This window comes from Buteo buteo, chromosome 27, assembly GCF_964188355.1.
Source record: "Buteo buteo chromosome 27, bButBut1.hap1.1, whole genome shotgun sequence".
Taxonomy (NCBI): Eukaryota; Metazoa; Chordata; class Aves; order Accipitriformes; family Accipitridae; genus Buteo; species Buteo buteo.
Window position 1 is genome coordinate 3469150 of NC_134197.1, and position 17230 is coordinate 3486379.

A 17230-nucleotide genomic window follows, 5' to 3' on the forward strand; every position below is an offset into this window, starting at 1 on the left:
ATAACTGAGTTTATGAAAGGTCGTCTCATAACTGATAACATGCATAATTTTTGTAACTTAATTAATGCTGCTAATATACTGGAGTCTCCATCAGTGCTGTTGCAACTGATGTGCAGTTTGCACCCAGAGCGGGGCTGGGTAGCATATCCCGGGCCAGGCTCTGCCCCGTTGTCCTTGCCGAATGGCACCCGTGGTGGGAACAGGGTTCAAATCCATGTCAAAACCCTGCCTTGCCACTTTTTGGCACTGAAGCATCCCATTTGGAAATGCTCCAGCTGGGAAGGGGATTGCTGTGAGTGGGCAGAAGGGAACGGGGCCAGACTCCGGCTCCCAACCCAACAAGGCTGTAGAGAAGCGATTTCTTTGCTTTCCCCGTGCCCAGCCTGTGCAGCAGCCGAGGGCGGACGTGGGACCTACAATCAGGGGGAGTTTTGCCCAGGGAAGGACCAAAAACCTCTGCGGGATGGGAGTCGCTCCAGCAATCCCATGCATCCCTGCCTGGGGTTAAAACCGAGCAAAGGAGCTTTGCCCTGGGTGGGGATTTGGGGTTGCGCCCCAGGAGGGTTTCCCCTGGGAATCCCGGGACTGACCCTGCTCCTCCTGGTGACGCTGTGGGCAGCCGGGCTGGCAGAGGGCAAGCTCCCGGGTGCTGCACATCAATCGTGGCCCCGCAGAGGTAAATGTCATGGAGCCGGCTGCCTTTCTTCCCAGCGCTGTATTTTTTAAGGACAACCTCCTTGACAAGAACACATTTTTCTCATTAAAGGGGGAAAAAAAAAATAAAGCAGCAGACAACTTCTCCCCACTGGCCCTAGTGCACACCTGAGGGGCTGAGTGTCTGCGGGGGGAGCTGGCAACTGGAGGCATTTTCCAGGCAGCAAAACCGGGCCCTTCCCTTGCAAAAAAAAAAAAAGTAAATAGGAGCCCAGGTGCATGCGGTGTGCAAGTCCCTGATATGCTGCCACCAGCAAATCTGGTGAGCTGCGAATCCCCGGCACCGCGCATCCAACGCTGCAAATCCGAGCTGCTCCAGTCGCCTGCTTAGTTTTGCAAATTCTTTCCTGCTGGCTGAGAAAAGCCAATATGTCTGCTGCTCCCGCTCCAGCGCAATAATTGTTCAGCGCTGGTTATCATCCTGCCAGAAAGGCACGAGCTACCGCTGGGGCACTCTGCTTGCTGTAAATGCAGCTAGATGATTTCCTAGCAAATGCAAGTTTTCCAAGGAAGTGGGTGGAATCTGCTTGTCTCTGATTAGACAGCCTGGGTTTTTGTTTTCCTGGTGCTTTAGAGAGAGAGAGAAAAAAAAAAAAGAGAGAGGCATAAAATATGTGGCTTTCCATCCCCTCTGCCCTGAAACACAGGCTTGCACGCATCCCGGCGATGGTCCCCCTGGGACGCGCAGCTTTGCCCACACTCTGAGCAATGATCCTGTGGAATGAGGCTATGATCTTTCATCAATCATTGCCGAGCGCTTCTCCCTCCCGCGCCCGCTCCCCGGGCCGTGCCCGTTGCGAGCGTACGGCCCTGCCGCTCCGCTTTCCCTCCTCGCCTCCAAAAATCAAAGGGTGTAGGGTTGGCCCCTCCAGTGCCCATGAGGTCAAGACCCTGCTCGGAGCCGGGGGGGCACAGGGCAGCCCCTCTGCCACCCTCCCGGCTCCGCACGATGGAGGGATGCTTAGGAGGGGATGCGGGATGCCGGGGAGCCCTTCTGCAAGAAGAGGCTTGCAGGACCGCTGCTCGCGGGTAGGGTGAATCCCGAATCCCGGGGCAGCATCCAGGCTAACAACCGGGATGCTGCGAGGGAGGTGGGATCAGGACAAGGCCTGAGGCTGCAGAGAGGCAGGTCTGCCTCCCCGCCCTTGCCAGGGGAGGAAAAATGACTTGAAATTAAGATTTCCTGATGTTTGGGGGCTTGGAGACCTTGACACCCCCTGTGTCCATCTGGCTCTTCCCCTCTTGTGGCAGCTCGCTCCTGCGTCCCCGTCTATCTGTGAATACCAATTATGGTTTAGGAGAATGTATATCTGAGATGTGCAAATACAAAAGGCAGGAAATAAAAGTCATCTCTTACTGAAGAGGAGAGGTAACCATGACTACCTGGGACCTCATTTAAAACTGTGCCGGCCGCAGGCTAAAAGGCAACGCTTCCTATTGTTACACACGTTTACGGAAAGCTTTGAAAACCCGTTTCCCCCCCAAAACCAGCTGGGAAGTAAGAATGAAAACGAGAATTGGAGGGGGGGAGGATGTAGAAGATATTTATTGGTGTTTGCGGGCTGGTTTTGTGTCCCCCCTGCATGAAAACAGCCGGCGAGCTGAAACTTCAAATGAGCAACTCGGAGGGAGACGGAGCGCCGGCGGCTGCGGCATCGTGGCTCCGGCGCCACGTGGCAGCCGGCCGGGAGCCCGCGCGGCAAAGGCAGAGCTGCGGCTTGAGCGCTCGGAGAAAGATGCGCCCTCAGAGGCAAGCGAGGAGCAAGCGGACCTGCAAAGGACTCCCGACGCCGCAAGCGCTGCCGGAATGTGCTGGGGACTTGGGGGGAGCTGGGAGGAGATGGTGGCTCTCGGTACCGGCCCCAACCGTACCGCACCGTTGCTGCTCTCCGGCACCCAGGCACGTTTTGCTCGCCGGCATGGCCCGCTGTCTGTGGGATCTCAGGTGTGCCCTGGGCAGCCGGGGTTTGCTGAGCTCTCACGTTCTGTGGCTGCTGTTTGCATGCCGGATCCTGCACCCTGCAGGAGGGATGCCCGGGGCAGGGGGGGGATGACCAGGAATCGCCGGCTGCCCAGTCAAACCTCTTTACCAGCCAGGTCCTCAGTGCCAGCGGAGAGCTGGGGGACGCCAGCTCGCTGTCCTCGGCCGCCTGCAAAGACACCCAGATGCTCCGAAACACGTGTAACCGTGATCTGCCCCATCCCCATCAAAGACCGGGAAAGCTGTTCTCCAGCCACCAGCCTAGCCGAAACCTCGCACCGCTCTTGAGCTCGCAGTTACAACAACTGGGCAATTAAATTCCCTGGTTTTTGGTTCGAGAGCCATCCCACCCGCCACGCTAGCGGCGTGCCGCTCACCAGGGTGAAGCTGTTGGGAAGCAAGCCTGTGCCAGTGCTCACCCTTCCCTGCCAGTGCATGAGTCCCTGAGGTTTTGGGGCTGGCCCCCCTGCATCAACCACAGCCGGCCACTGCCAGGGAGGGATGTCCCGGCAGGGCCATCGGCAGGAGCTGGTGCTCCTGGAGAGGAGCCAGCGCGGGGCAGAGAGGGGAGCAGCCGCTCCGGCACATCTGGGTCCTTCGGAGGTGCCAGCAGTTCCCAGCTGGGTGATACGAAGTCCCTGCTCCAGCCTTACCCCGTCTGATGCAAGCAGCAGGCGATGGAGATTCGCCTCCCTACATGCACAGATTTGCTACCTATGCCCAAAGGAGGGATCAGTGCCAGATGGTGCCGTGCCGATTCCCCACCAGGATAAAACCGTTTCCCCATTGGACTAAAAACCTGCGATGAGCGATGTGATGGGTGGGATGGCGGGAGGACCGGCAGCTCTCGTCTCCGCTGTCGGGCTGCTGGGAATGGGGAACCCCCACCGCCTTGCCGGTGTAAAACCGGGCAGAACGGTGCAGGGGGAGGCACAGCAGCGGGGCCCGATCCAGATCCTGCTGCAGCATGGGGTGCAGCAAGCGGCGCTCCCCTCTGTGCCCTGTCCTTCGCGCCTTCCCAAATCCCTACCCTATGGGGGGGAAATCACAAAATGCCTTCCCAGCCTGGAAGGGGCTATGGAAAGGCCCTGCAGGTCTGGGTGTGCCGGAGCCGCCCTGGCACGGCTCGCCAGCGCGCACAGCCAGCAGGAACCACCTCAGTGCGCCTCGAAACCAGATGCCGCTTTCGCAGGGAGCCGCATTCGGTGCACGGCGCCAAGAGGCATCGCTGCGCTCGCCTTCGTCCCCGCCATCCCCGGGCGCTTGCTGCAAGATCCCACCGGCAAAGCTCTCCTCTGCCCACTGCTGGGTCGGCCGTGGCCCCCCGTGCCCCCCTGCCAGTGTGCCAGACCCACACCTAGGACCACACAACGGGGCTGCAAGCAGGAGCCCAAGCCAGGAATTATGGTCTGTACAAAAGACAATGACAGTGAATCTTGTTACTGGCTTTTCAGCAAACGTAATTCCTTTTTATTAGAAAATTAAAGGGTATGAAAAGCTTTCCAAGGCTGAAGAGCTGAAATGTGCTTTCATAAAATATGCGGCGTCTGATAAAACGGATTTGCTTGTCTGCCTGCCCCGGCCCCCTCCCCCTCCTGGTTATTATTCCTACCAGCAAGGTGATGCCTTTTGCCAAAACACTGATCCCGACGTGGCCATCTCTCGCCCACAGAGACCCCTGAGGACCAGCGCTGCTCCTCGGCACCCTGGCCATACGGCCGCAAGGCACCACGCAGCTTGCGCCTGTTTGAGGGTTGGTTTTGGGGTTTTTTTTAAGCTAAATAAAACTCTGAGGGGCAGTTTTCCTCTCCAGGGTTGCAGATAAAGGCTGATGACGATGCAAAGCATCACCCCAAACCCAGCCGTGAGGATGCAGCAGTTGCAGGCAGGAGGAGAGGTGAAGCCACGCAACGGCAGACAGAAAGCGATGGATTCCCCCCAGCCGTTGCACAAACAGCAACTATTAAAAACCTCCCAGGGAGCCCTCTCCCGAAGAGAAAGCCACGCTACCCTCCTGTGCACCGGCACTGAGCTGCATGCGAGAGGTGCTGAGGGCCTGCAAGTTGCCAGCATCAAGCAGCGGGCAGCTAAGGTAACGCGAGGAATCTCGTTTTCTTCCCTTTAATCGTTCCCTCTCTCTGGCTCTTTCGTCTTTCCGATGGTCCGAGTCAAGCTTTCAGGTTTGCGAGGTTAAAGGTTTTGTATTTCCATTCCATTGCCGGGGTCAGTTTTGCCTCTGCAAGTCCCTGGGGATGAACGGCAGCGGGACGCATCCGTCCCCGCGTGGAGATGGCCACGGCGCAGGGGTGGTGGACGGGGACCTCGCCGTGACCACCGCGCTGGCAGGTGTGGGGCCGGCACCTTCCCGACAGTTTGTCACCCTTGTCCCGGCGGAGACTGGGAAGATGAAACAACATCCCCTGGGTGCCATCAGGGAGCTGACGCCTCGGCTGGGAGAGGACCCGGCAGCCCTGGCCACCGTCCCCAAAAGACTCCGGCCCTGGCGATGTGACATAGGGGCAGGCGGTGAGGGGACGGCGGCACCGCTGGCACGCACCCGCTGCAGCGTGCGGGGCGAGCTGCTGGACACGCGGCCACGGCGCTGGTGGGGATAGGGACAGGCGGCATCCAGCCAGCTCCCTGTCACCGTGCCGGGCACCAGCACCGTCGCCACGGGGAAAAGCCATCCCGGCGGCAACACCGCCTGCGCCACGGGAGCGTGCGTCCCCACGTGCCCCCTCCCTCCCATCGCAAGCAAGCGTCCCGCGACCCAGCTACGGCGGCTTCTCCTTTCCACTCCAACCGCCCCGGGTGGCCGCGGCCTTCCCGTGCCGCCGGCAGCGCCGTGCGTGTGACGCCTTGCCGGCTATTACCACAGGAAGAGCTGTAACGCTACAGCAAACCTCCCCGCTCAGCCCTGCTACAAATCAGGGTCAGGCGGCAGCGCTGTTAGACAGAGCCTGCCGCTACGTGCTCCTGCTCCTAATGTCCTCCCCGGCACGCTTAATGGGGACGCGGAGGAGAACGGCCGTGGCGAGACGCCGGCTCGGCCCCGCTGCCCATCCGGGGGTTGCTGCCCTCCGATCCGGCTCTGCCGTAGCCGCGTGCCGGCTCTGAGCCAGGGCCGGCGGTGCTGAGGGTTAATGCCAGGGAGGCACGGCCGGGGATGTTTTCTCCCCTGCGACTGCTCTGGCTTTACCTGTAACATCTGCAAATGTGGTTAAAAGTTTGCCGAGCCTATTTTTAGAGCCTCTCGCCACATGCGATTTCTCCATCGTGAGACAGGAAACGCTGATGAGGTTGTTCGCCACAGAGCTGCTTTCTCCTCCCCGGACGGCCTCCGAGTTCCTCCGATCTGCGCGGTGCTGCCACGCCACCGGCCCCCCGGCCCCCAGTTCCCGGTGAGGGGACCGCATCCTGCGGCAGCAGCTATGGCAAGCCTGAGAGCCGACGGCGACAAACCGTTTGGAGGGTGCTGGCCCCGCACCTGCCAGCGCGGTGGTCACGGCGAGGTCCCCATCCACGGTCCCTGGGCAGCGGTGAGCTCTGCGCGGGGACGGATGCGTCCCGCTGCCGTTCGGCCCCGGGGATTTGCAGAGACAAAACTGACCCCGGCAATGGAAATACAAAACCCAGAGGGTCGAGCCAGGCCCTGGCGCTGAGGCCCTTGTCCACCAGCTTGCCACGTGCCTCAGTTTCCCCAAAGCAACAGCGTTTGGCTTCGCTGCCAACCCTGGGGCAGTGCTAAGGGCTCGGCGGCTGCTGCATCTCCTTGACCACGGGATGCGTCGATGCATCGGCACCGGGCACGGGGGCTGCCAGCGAACAGACCCCAGCACGGATGCCCACCACCCGTCCCCGTGCCCGCCGCCCCCAGCATGGGTTGCTCAGCGTGTCCCCCCCTGTCACGCTTAATACGAAATGCTTTGGAGCCGAAGCAGAGCCCGGCTGCCCCGTCGGGCACTGGCCTTTCTGCCGCCTGTCATAGCCCCGTGCCTGAATCCGTGGCGCGGGCTCAACAGCCCGCGAGCGTGGCTGCGGCTGGGCGGCGCGGGTACCTGCTGTTTGAATGTCAACACCTCATTTATACATCTTGATTGGCTCTCATCAGCCATGCTGCGTTACACCTGATTGCTCCGAGCCGACGCGGGGTGCCAGACTGCAGCGCGTAATTTCATTTAATTGGCCCTCCATCCGAAGCAAAACAGAAATAGAGGAATAAAGAAACAATAAAGCATCCTCCCCCCTAAAAAAATTAAAATCTCTGCATTTTGGGGGTCGGTTTTATTTTGCAACCACGAGCAGGTCGTGCCGCGGGCTGTGGGAATCCCTTCCCAGCGGTGCCGGACCCCGCATGATCCATGAGATGCTTTGCCACCCCATGGGCTCAGCACGCTCACGCTCCCCCTCGTCCCGCGACGAGCCCCGTGTTCGTGTCACGCTCGCCTGTGCTCCTTCTCCCGCCCGCTCTCGCAAACCACTGAGGCTGAAATTTCAATTAAGAAAGAGAAATAATTACCCGCCGCTCCACATTTCCTCTAAAATGGTAGCCAATGCCAGCAAGCCGAGTCACTGCCTCCCGCCGCGTCCTGGCGCTCATCGGCGGGCTGGCGTTCGGCTGACATTTCGAGGATAATGCCGGCCCAACCGCCGCTCGCCAGTGGCCGCTACCGCAGCCGTGCTGGGAGGTCAACGCCGTGTGGATGCTTGGAAGAGATGCTTGCTTCCTCGGCGAGAGTGGGGCTGCCACAAGCCCCTGCTGCCCTGGCTTGCCCTTGCACCGGATCCAAACTCTCTGCCCGACGCTCTGGGCTGGGGTGCCAGTCCCCTGCTCTCTGCCTGGCAGAGGTGATCCGTGATAACAACTTGTCTCGTCTCTTCCCAGCCCCAAGTCGCACGCCACAGGGAACCGCCACGCTGCCATCGCCGACAGCCCCCGTGCATGGGGACGGGGCGCACGGGAGGGCAGGAGCAAGAGGATGGGGAGCACCGGGGCAGGCAGCAGCCTCGGCCGCACTGGCGGCACTGCGGGTGCACAGAGCAGCACCGGGGAAAGGCGAGTGGATGCTCACAGCCCACCTTTGGGACACGTCCCCAGCTTGGGGATATTCAGCCGTGTGGCTGTATCAGTCTCCCCACGGTGCTGCTCCAAGCAGACGCCCCGACCCAGCGCTTGCCGGGGCACCCCAGGTCTGCCCACAGCCCCCGGGAATGGCTCTGCTTTTATTCACCCCGATGATGTCCCAGAAACCACATTTCTTGCATTGTTTTATTTTAGCACAGCCAGAAATAAAAGGGAAACAAACCCCATCGGGGCTGGAAAGGGCACAAACCCCGATCGGAGGATGCTGTGGTATCCCACAACTGCTCCTGCAGCTTCTCCTCATCAGCCAGTCTGTCCCCGTTCCAGCTCAAGCCCCGATGGGGTGGCACGACCCTGACACAGATCCCCACGGTCCATCCCGGGCCAGCGCAGCCAGAGGTGTGAGATGCAAACCCCAGGAGAAGGCAAAGACGGATGCTGACCTGGGCACTGAAGGCTCCGCCATCATGAGGATGAGGATGAAGATGAGGAAAGGAGGAGCATGATGCAGACGGCTGGCCTTGGGTTTTCATGCACCTTGCAGGGCTGCGGTTCCCACCCGCTCACAACGTCCCAGGCTTGAGCCCCTCCTGCTTCAGCCAAAACCTCCACTGGGCACCAAACCAGCAAGAAGGACCGACCGGCTCGTGCCGAGCTCGGCTTGGGGAGATGCCACGTTCAGGCAGTGGGGGCTGAGATGGAGCTCCAGGAGCAAGAAGGGGGCAACAGCAAGACCCGCTGGGGAAACGGGTGCTCCCTGCACCCCGAAAGATGCAAGTACGCTGCTGCCCAGTGATGCTGCGGTAATTGGCTTGTGCCACCGTGTGTTACAGGAGCTGTACCTTGAGTGAATAGTAATTATGCTCCTACAGCCCTGGCTGCCCAGGGAGCTCCATGGGTGCTGCAAGGATCCACGCTGCTGCAGAACAAGCTGGTGTGGGCGATGTGATGTGTCCCGCCCAAACTGGACCCTCTGTAATTAATGGGGACAGCGTCTTATTTTGTTTGGATGTTTTCCCGTTCCTCTTCCCATAAGCTGGAGGGCCAGGGGGTCACAGTAAAGACTGCAAGTCCCATGACTCCGTCGGCAGGAGATGCGGGAGCCCCAGGCAGCGATCACAAGAACAGGGAAAGCAGCAACCTCAGGTTGCAGATTAGCTTCATTTTATAGCCAGGGAGGCAGAAACCTCCCGTGGTTCAACATCTCACTGGAGACCACACAGGGAGCCTGGGGAAAGCCAGGGAGAGGTCGCAGGTCTCTGCGGGGCAAGAGCATCCTCTCCCCGGGGAGCTCGCTCGCTTGCAGACAGCGGGACCACAGAGCTCCCCCAACCCATCGGTGCACCCCAAACTTCACGCAGGGCCACATGCTGCACCCCTTCCCCCTATGACCCCAAACACCCACCCCTGCAATACCGGTGGGGGCTGCAGAAACCAGTTTGGCGAAGACAGGCTCTTTAACCAAGTTTAAATGCACTTCCCTTGACTCAGTTCCCAGTTCAGCGTAGAGGAGACCCAACTTGGCCGGCAGCCACGGCGCTCAGCTATGCACGTCCCTACCGAGAGACACATTCCTCAGCACTGCAGCTAAGTGCAGCACAGCCTTTGAGGCCTTCACCCCTCCTTCAATGATAATTTATGCCCTCTGACCCAACTCCCCCTTTTAAATCAGGCTGATCAATAGAGAAATCAGACAATCCTTTTAAGAAACTATCTCATCTGATCCTTCCAGCTAATGATCTCTGCTCTTCTTACAGCTTTTTGCAGATATGTAGCCCAGGCTGCTGGGGGAAGCAGGAGGAAGAAGAGCCACCAGGCCAAATTTCCCCTTCCCCAGTCCAAGCAGAAGCAGTGGCATCGCTGCCGATTTGCACAGGAGCGAAACGGGCGATGCCAACCCCCGTCTTTCGGAAAAACAGGACTCCCATCGGCAGGCTGCTGGCTCTGCTGGCAACGCCACACACTGGCGCTTGCTACTGAGCATCGTGCTGCAGGGAATCACTGGCTCCGAAAATCTGCCCCCTCATCCATCTCACCGCCAAACGTGCCCTTCTCCCAGCCTGGGAGCCCTCCGAGGATATTCTCCTTCATTCTCGCTCTTCCTGCAGGCTCCAACTTCCCGGCATGGCTTTGCATCGCCTCCCCTGCAAAGAAAACCCAGCAACACAAAGCAACAGCCCCGAATCTGGTTCCTGGCCGAGCCGCAGTCGCCCGTACCCCATGCCATGCACAACCATGGCACCACAGCTCCCGGCTCCTCTGTGCGTGGCGGGGAAGCAGTGAGCACTGGGCATCTCCATCGGCTGGCCAGGAAACCCTTGCCCCTCGTGGGGACCCTCACTTTCTCATGGCACCAAAAGCTCACGGGTACAGCCACCTTCTGCCGATGGAGGAGCTAAACCGGATCGGTGGAAGAGGGAGTGATGTCCAGCACGGCACCTCCATGGGGAAGAGAACAGTACGCCAAATGTCCATGGCAGAGCCTCCAGAAGAGCTTTATTGATGATGGCTGCATTTCTGTTTAACTGGCAAAGGAACAGGGTTAACCAGCGAAGAGGGAAGCATCGGAGAACCCTTTAAGTCTTCAAAGTAAATCAGCTCCTGGAACAAATGCGCTCAGTAGCCAAATGTCTCCTTCTCCTTTGTGTGTGCTGGGCTTTTGACATTTATTACGCTGCCCGAGAACCACCCAGAGGAAGGATGCTTTTCTTGCATCTAAGGGCCATTTCTCACCCTGGCACACTCAGATGGGGATTTCTCCCCTGCCCAGGCAGGGTCTGGCCCCCAGCACCCCATCCCCACAGGGACCTCATCCTGCAAACCACCCAGGAGGCAGGATGGGACCGTGCCCCAGGGATGCTCAGCACCCTCCCCGTGCCCACCGGGAGCTGGGGAGCGGGGTCTGAGCCCAAGGCACCTCCAAGGTCCCCCCCCACGTATCCCCTCCCACCCGGCCCTTGCTCCGAAGCTAGAAAGCAGATGCAAAAGCCAAAGGGTCTGAAGGGCTGCCGCAGCGCAGCATGGTGCAGGTCCTGCCACAGCAGTCACAGTGAATTACAAGGTATTAGAGCCCCGTGCCGCCGCGCCTCTCGCGCAGCAGCAGTCACGGTGAAGGACATGCTATGATAGGACTAGAGTCTGCTCCGGAGAATCCAGTCGCCGGCCTGGTGAAAGGCGGTGGTATGAACAGGACAGCCTTGTTCTATAGATCATATAGCGACAGGCATGGTGAAGGACACGCTATTACAGGACGAGGCGGTGCGGGGGGTTTACCCAGCGACAGCCAAGCTGAAGGACGCGGCGTTTGGGGGGGGACGGCCGTGCCTCGCTGGATCAGTGAGTGCCCACGCCTCTGCGAGCCAGCAGCCGTGAATGTTTTTAATTAGTCTTTCTCACTTTATCGAGCATCTAATTTTCATTTACGTGCTGGCCATCTCCACCTGAGAACGTGGCCAGCGCTGCTCCTTTCCAGCACTGCTCCTGTATCCTCTCCCGGCACAAGCCGGATGGGACCCAGCGGAGCCAGAGGTCTGTGCCCGGCACAGGGGACCCACTCGGTGACCGACCTGCCCTGCAGCTCCTCTGCACGCCCCACGCGATGTCGAGGACCATAACGGAGCTGGGCAGAGCCTCCCTGATGCTCAGCGTTCCTCCCCGTCGGAGCACAAGCACTGAGCGCCAATTTTAGTGGCTGCCATAAATGCAGCAGGAGCGGTGTCCCCTGGTGAGGCATTGAGCGGTGACTAAGAGCGGAGATGACAATAAAGCAGAGGAAGCAAGGTCTGACTGCAAAGCAGCAAACCAACCCCCCGAATCCAGCTCGAAGGCACTGACTGACGATGCTCTCCCAAACCAGCGTGGAGCCCGAGCCCTGCATGGGCACGAGCCGAGCCAGCGACGGGGAGCCGGGCTCGCTTGGGCTCGGGCTGAGCTCGGTCCTGGCACAGGCTCAGTTTGGGTGGAAATCCCATAATTGGGAGGGGAGAAAGGATTGCCCGCATCAGGACGCTGGGACGGAGTTCAAGCCTCTTAGCAAAGCACACGGGGAGACTTCTGTACAGCCCCTACATATAAATCTACCCCCTTAAAATGTTCTCGGTGGTAAATGCGGTAGAGATCATGCACAACTTGACAGATCAAGGCGTATTTATGGTGCTTTGGCACAAGGGATACAACCAGTTGGGATTTTTGCTCGGCTCTACCACTTGGGCATAGTGCAGCCACAACAAACCCATTTGAATACCTCTTGTTTCAACCAAGGCAGAGATCCAGGCTATTCCCCGCGGAGCAAGCGCCAGACCTTGGGCCAAATTAATCTCCGATGGATCTCCATCAACTTCATGGAGTTACAACCACAATTTGGCCCATGCGTGACATGTAAATCTGTTCATTTTTCTTCCGAATCGTCCAAATACCGCAGCATTTGTTAGCGCAGGAGAGGGACGCATCCTCCGGGAGAGATCTCTTTGGATACCGCGCCAGCCCTTCCTTTTTTTATTTCCTTTGCTGCCTGGGATAAAAGGCGAGCGAGACGGCCTGTAGTACGTGTCTGAGCTGTTTGGGAAAGAAATAGGAATTTCCTCCTGCCATTCCCAGTCTTTTGATAGGCAGGTGGGATGCGAGCAGGAATAACTCAATCAAGACAGAGCAATTTTTAATTAATTTGTGGATCCCTTCGCCGGCTGATTGCCTTGGAGACAAAAGGGAAGCCTCTCCTTTAACACTTGTGTGTGCCTGGTACTCTGAGCCTCCCCTTTTCACCGGCGCATCTTTGGTCTTGAAAGCTGCACAAAAGGGAGAATTCCTTGATCTTTTGCCTCGGCTTTTGCTAAGACGGAGACACACACGACGGGGAGCTGGGTTGGGGTTTGGGGGGATTTCTTTTATATTTTTTGGAGAACATGAGAGCCCAAAATGCACACAGAGCAGGGTGAGGAAGGAAAAAAAAGAAGGAATGGGGAAAAAAACCCCCTTCAAACCTAAGAAAGCAGAGTGTTTTCTGTCGACACCTTCTGCCCAGCCCGCTCCATCCCCAAGGGGAGGGAGTTGAAAGGTTCAAGCTACATCAAGTGGTGAGTAATGCAGCGGGAGGCTCCTGCTCAGGGCCGGGCTCTCGCCCTCCGCAATCGCTCCCTGCCCCATGCCCGATGCTGCGCGGGGCACAGCCGAGCTCTCGCCCTCCCCTGCTCCCCCCCTTGCCAGCGACAGTGGGGATGCGGGAACTTCCTAGGCAGTGACTGACACTACAATTATCGATTGCCGGCTGCAAAGGCTTGCTCTCGCCTCCCCCCCTCTTCTCACTTGTTTTCTTCTGTGCAGCAGAGTGCCAGCCTTCAGAGACTGCTGCTGTAAAAGGCTCAGATTGACGGGGTGTCAAGATATCCGCTGCCCCTGGCTTTTAACGTTCCCTTGCAGGGGAGAGCGGGAAGAGCCCCTGCACCAGCAAAGGGAGCTCAGCTAGCTCCAAAAGAAAGGGAGGAATGAAAAGCCTTCCTCTCTCCTCTGTCGAGGAGATGCTCTTGAACCACAAGCAGCTTTTTCAGTCTCAGCTTGGCTGCGTGTGTCTCGGAAATCTCAAGATGCTGGGAAGGAGGAGAGGCGGCGTGCCAGCCGGCCCCCGCCAGCGGCTTCGTCCTGCCCAAAATCAAGGCACCCAAGAAAAACACCACCCTCCCCACCAGGTCTCCGTGGGGTGGCACAGACATATGGCCACATCCCCATCGGATTTGGCCGTGGCCATTTCGGAGGCAGGGAGGGCAAGAGGCATCCTGGCCAAAGGAGGTCAACCAGCAAAGGCTGCAGAAGGACTGGGACTCCCCAGCCCGGGTAAATCCTCTGCTGCTCGGCACTGATGGCACTGGAGGACCAGACCAGAGGGTTTTCCTAGCAAAGACAGGCAAAACAGGAGCTCTGGGTGCCCCCCTGGGTCCTCTCCCAAAGGTTGCGATGCTACCTCGGGAGACCACCCTGCCCGATGGCCCCAGAAGCCAGGGCTCCTGGGTCCTCCATGACCCCCATCCCCAGCTCAGCCAGCCACCGCCAGCAAGTGCCATCGCTGCCACAAAATGGGGATGGCAACCTGCCCGCGGTGGTGTTTGCAAAGCCTGGCGGCACCTTGGGACCACGGCTAAGTGTTACGTGCTGGAGCCAGAGGCCTGAAATTAAAGCCGGCTCCACGACCGTCGGTGTCGACACCTGGTGATGGGAGGAGAGGGATCGATGATGGAGAGTCTGTTGCTCCTGATGCATCGCTGTCAGGGTCAATACACAATTCTCGGGGAGATCAGATGTCCAGGTTAACTGCTTTGCCTCTGCGCTAAGCCAATGGGCTGGTGGAGCTCTGTCCTGCTCACACATCCTCCTCCCCGGCCAGATTCAGCCCCACAGCCACCAAATGCCACCAAAAGCATCCCCAGGGCTTGTGGTTCTTGCTTTCATCCATGTAGAGCTCAAGGGTAGCTGCGAAAGGTGTCCAGGGCTGGGAAAGGGACATGCGGGCAATAAGGACCTGCCCTCCAGGAGCTTTCAGCTGCACCAAACCAGCCCGCTGCCACACGCAGCATCGCCGTGGGACCACGTGGGGACATGGGGCCTGGGGACAGCCACCACCTCCCCGTGGTCACAGAGACACTGGCCACCCAAGGGAGCCTGGGAGGGGGAGTGGGGGTGACGAGATCCCTGTGGGGTCCCCCTGCCCATCCCCATCCCAAATTGCTGGGCAACGGAAAATGCAGGAGAGGGGGAAACCTCACCTCTCCTGCCCGGCACAGGTCCTGCCGGCTTGGTGGCCGTGTCCCACTCCGCAACCTGGGTGGGCAGAGGATCCATGTGGCTTTGGCACGACGCCTGTCCCTTCCAGGTGACGCTCCAGCTGCAGAGAGCCACCCCAGACCTCTGCGGGCCACGAGAGCCATGACGGCAGGGCTGCATTGTGCCCTCTGCACCAAGCGGCCTTGTGGCACCCCACAGCACCCCACAGCACCCCGCAGCCACGTGGGGTTCCCCACTATTGCAGCAAGCCCAGGCAGGAGGCTCAAGCCCTGCCATGCACCCTCACCGCCGGCCATCCACGAGTGCCACGCCGGGCAGGATCCGTCCCACAGCCCAGGGGGTCCTGCGAGGACGAGAGGAACCCGCAGCCAGACTGCAGCATCTCATCCCACCGGCTCCTGGGGGGGTTCGGCCACCCATCTCCTCCTCAAGCACGACACAGCCAGCAGCAGCCACCCAGCCTACCTGGGGGAACCCGGCATGGCCCCCCCCCCGGAGGGGACCAGGGGGTCTTACCTGCTGGCAACCCACGGCGCCAGTTTGGAGGGGACACAGCATCGCACCCCGACCCCAGCGCAGACAGACTTGCGCCAGCCCCCCGCAAAAACCCAAGAAAACAGAGCGCGGCATGAATAACAAAAGCAGCGATCAGTAAAGACTCTCCCAAGAGGCTGCAAGTTCTTCAATTAGAGCTCTCATTATAGGAACGAGAAACTCCACGCCGTCTTCTGTACGGATAACACTTTTTTCCCCCTCTCTTTTAAAGAATAAAGGGAGGGAGGGAGAGGAAGGCTGCATCTCTAATGCAACAGACAGGTCTGCTGAGATTCACTTTGGCTCTTATTTTGACTTTCATCTAAAAGAGCTGCCCTGGGAATCCATTAAGTCCAATTTAAATCGGCTCTCCGCCCTCACGGCTTCTCCCCGCCTTCGCGTCCCCCCCCCCCCGGCTCCCTTCTCCCCCCTCCCTTGGTAGCAAACAAACACAAAAGCAAGGCCAGGCAGGGCAGGCAGCGAAGGGCAGGCAGCGAAGGGCAGCACCGGCACGGTTTCGGAGCCCTTCCCTGGGGGATTACAGCCCTCCCTGGGGCAGTTGCTCGATCTTTATTTCCGCCCAAATAAACACAATCCGGCCACGTTTGGATACCGCCTCGGTATCACCCACCTCGGCGACGCTTTTGGGGGGCTGATGGGGTTTCGGGACCCCCGCACATCTCCCCACTCCACGCACAGGCGTATTTTCCTCCGATTTTATTATTTTCGAGTACAATTAGCTCCATTAACGCCACAGCCGGCAAAGTTGGATGGGATATAATCGCATACTTCACTCCAAGGTTTTGGGTTTTTTTCCCCAGCCAGTTTCCCCACCCCAAGATCATTCCTCTGCCTTTGGGAATCGCCCCCCCACCGCAGCCCCGCAGCCGGGCGAGGGACGGACCCCTCGCCTTTCATCTCACCACACTCATTCAAGCTCCGCTTCTGTCGTATAAGCAGTTTTCCAGCTCTTCCCCCCCCCCGTAACACACCCGCTCTGCATTGCATCCTATTCATATGTTTTCAATCATCGCCGTTTCGTTATTTAAAACAAAAGCACAGGCCCCCCCCCGGCAGCAGGCTCTGAGCCCCCTCGCTGGGCTCCTCGGTTATTCCCTGGTTTGTTTGTTTATTAATGTCAACGGAGGATTTTGGGGCAAAATTTGCTGTGGGAGAAAGGGAGCGGGAGGTGAAAGTCCCACCGAGGGGCTTTCCAAAGGCACAACCAGATGTGCAAACCCTGCGATTCCTTGGGTTATCTGCTAGATCCATTTTTTCCTGCCCCGCCAGCCACCGAATAAAAGAAAGAAAATCCATCAAGTCAGCGTTCTCACGTGCAGACAACGGCAAGGATAGCCAGGCGCCCGACCGCGGCACCGCCGCAACTTTTATAAGTATAAAACCACGCACAACGATAACTCCTAAATTAAATAAGCCTCCCCTGAAAGATTTCCCTTTGCAGAGGCTTTCGCAGCCCTGTGCCCGTTATTATTTTAACTTTGGAAAAGTAGGAGTCAGGACAAGCAAAATGAATCCATCCCTTACACACACAAATATTCCAAGTCTCAGCTGTATCTTTGTTCAGACACCCATCAATCGGCAAGTCAGGAGGATTTTTGGACCGGTTGCAAATTTCTTTATTACTTCCAGAAAAGCAAAACAACACCCCCCCCTCCTCCGCCGCTGCTGCAAATAGGACACACGGACACAGACACACACATGTACGTACACCCCCCCCCGCCCCAAACTCCGCGATGCCGGCGCTGTGCATCCATTCAATTGCAGCGGCACACGAGTTGCACAAGAGAAAAATAAATCCGGAAAAAGCTCCGTCTGCACCCCCCCCCCCTTCCAATTCTGCTGCGGCTTCAGTAAAAAAAAAAGACAGAAAAAAAGGAAAAAAAAAAAAAAGCACAAAGATGTAGCTTGCAACAATACCTGCGATGGTCCTCGCTCTCTCCTCTCTCTCCTGCTGGCTCGCTCTCCTCCTCTTCCAGAGCACAGTAGCCAGATTAGATCCTTAGAAAAAAAAATGTGAGAAATAGCACAATTCTCCCTTTTTTTTTTTTTTTTTTTTTTTTTTTTGCTTCCCTTCTCAGCAGCCCTTCTGAGCTCCTTCACTAACCATTATTCATAGACCACTAGGG

At 58.4% G+C, this 17230-nt stretch overlaps 1 protein-coding gene across 4 annotated transcripts in view; it reads right to left on the bottom strand.

The window, feature by feature from the left end:
- Positions 1 to 17230, bottom strand: part of RAI1 (retinoic acid induced 1) — a 76555-nt gene that overhangs the window by 23235 nt on the left and 36090 nt on the right. For 2 of the 4 annotated variants that reach the window (XM_075058552.1, XM_075058553.1), the window contains one exon: positions 17022 to 17102. The exons of the other annotated variants lie outside the window; for them this stretch is intronic. The gene's annotated coding sequence lies outside the window, so the exon portion shown is untranslated. The remainder of the gene's footprint in view (positions 1 to 17021; positions 17103 to 17230) is intronic. 4 annotated transcript variants of the gene reach the window in all.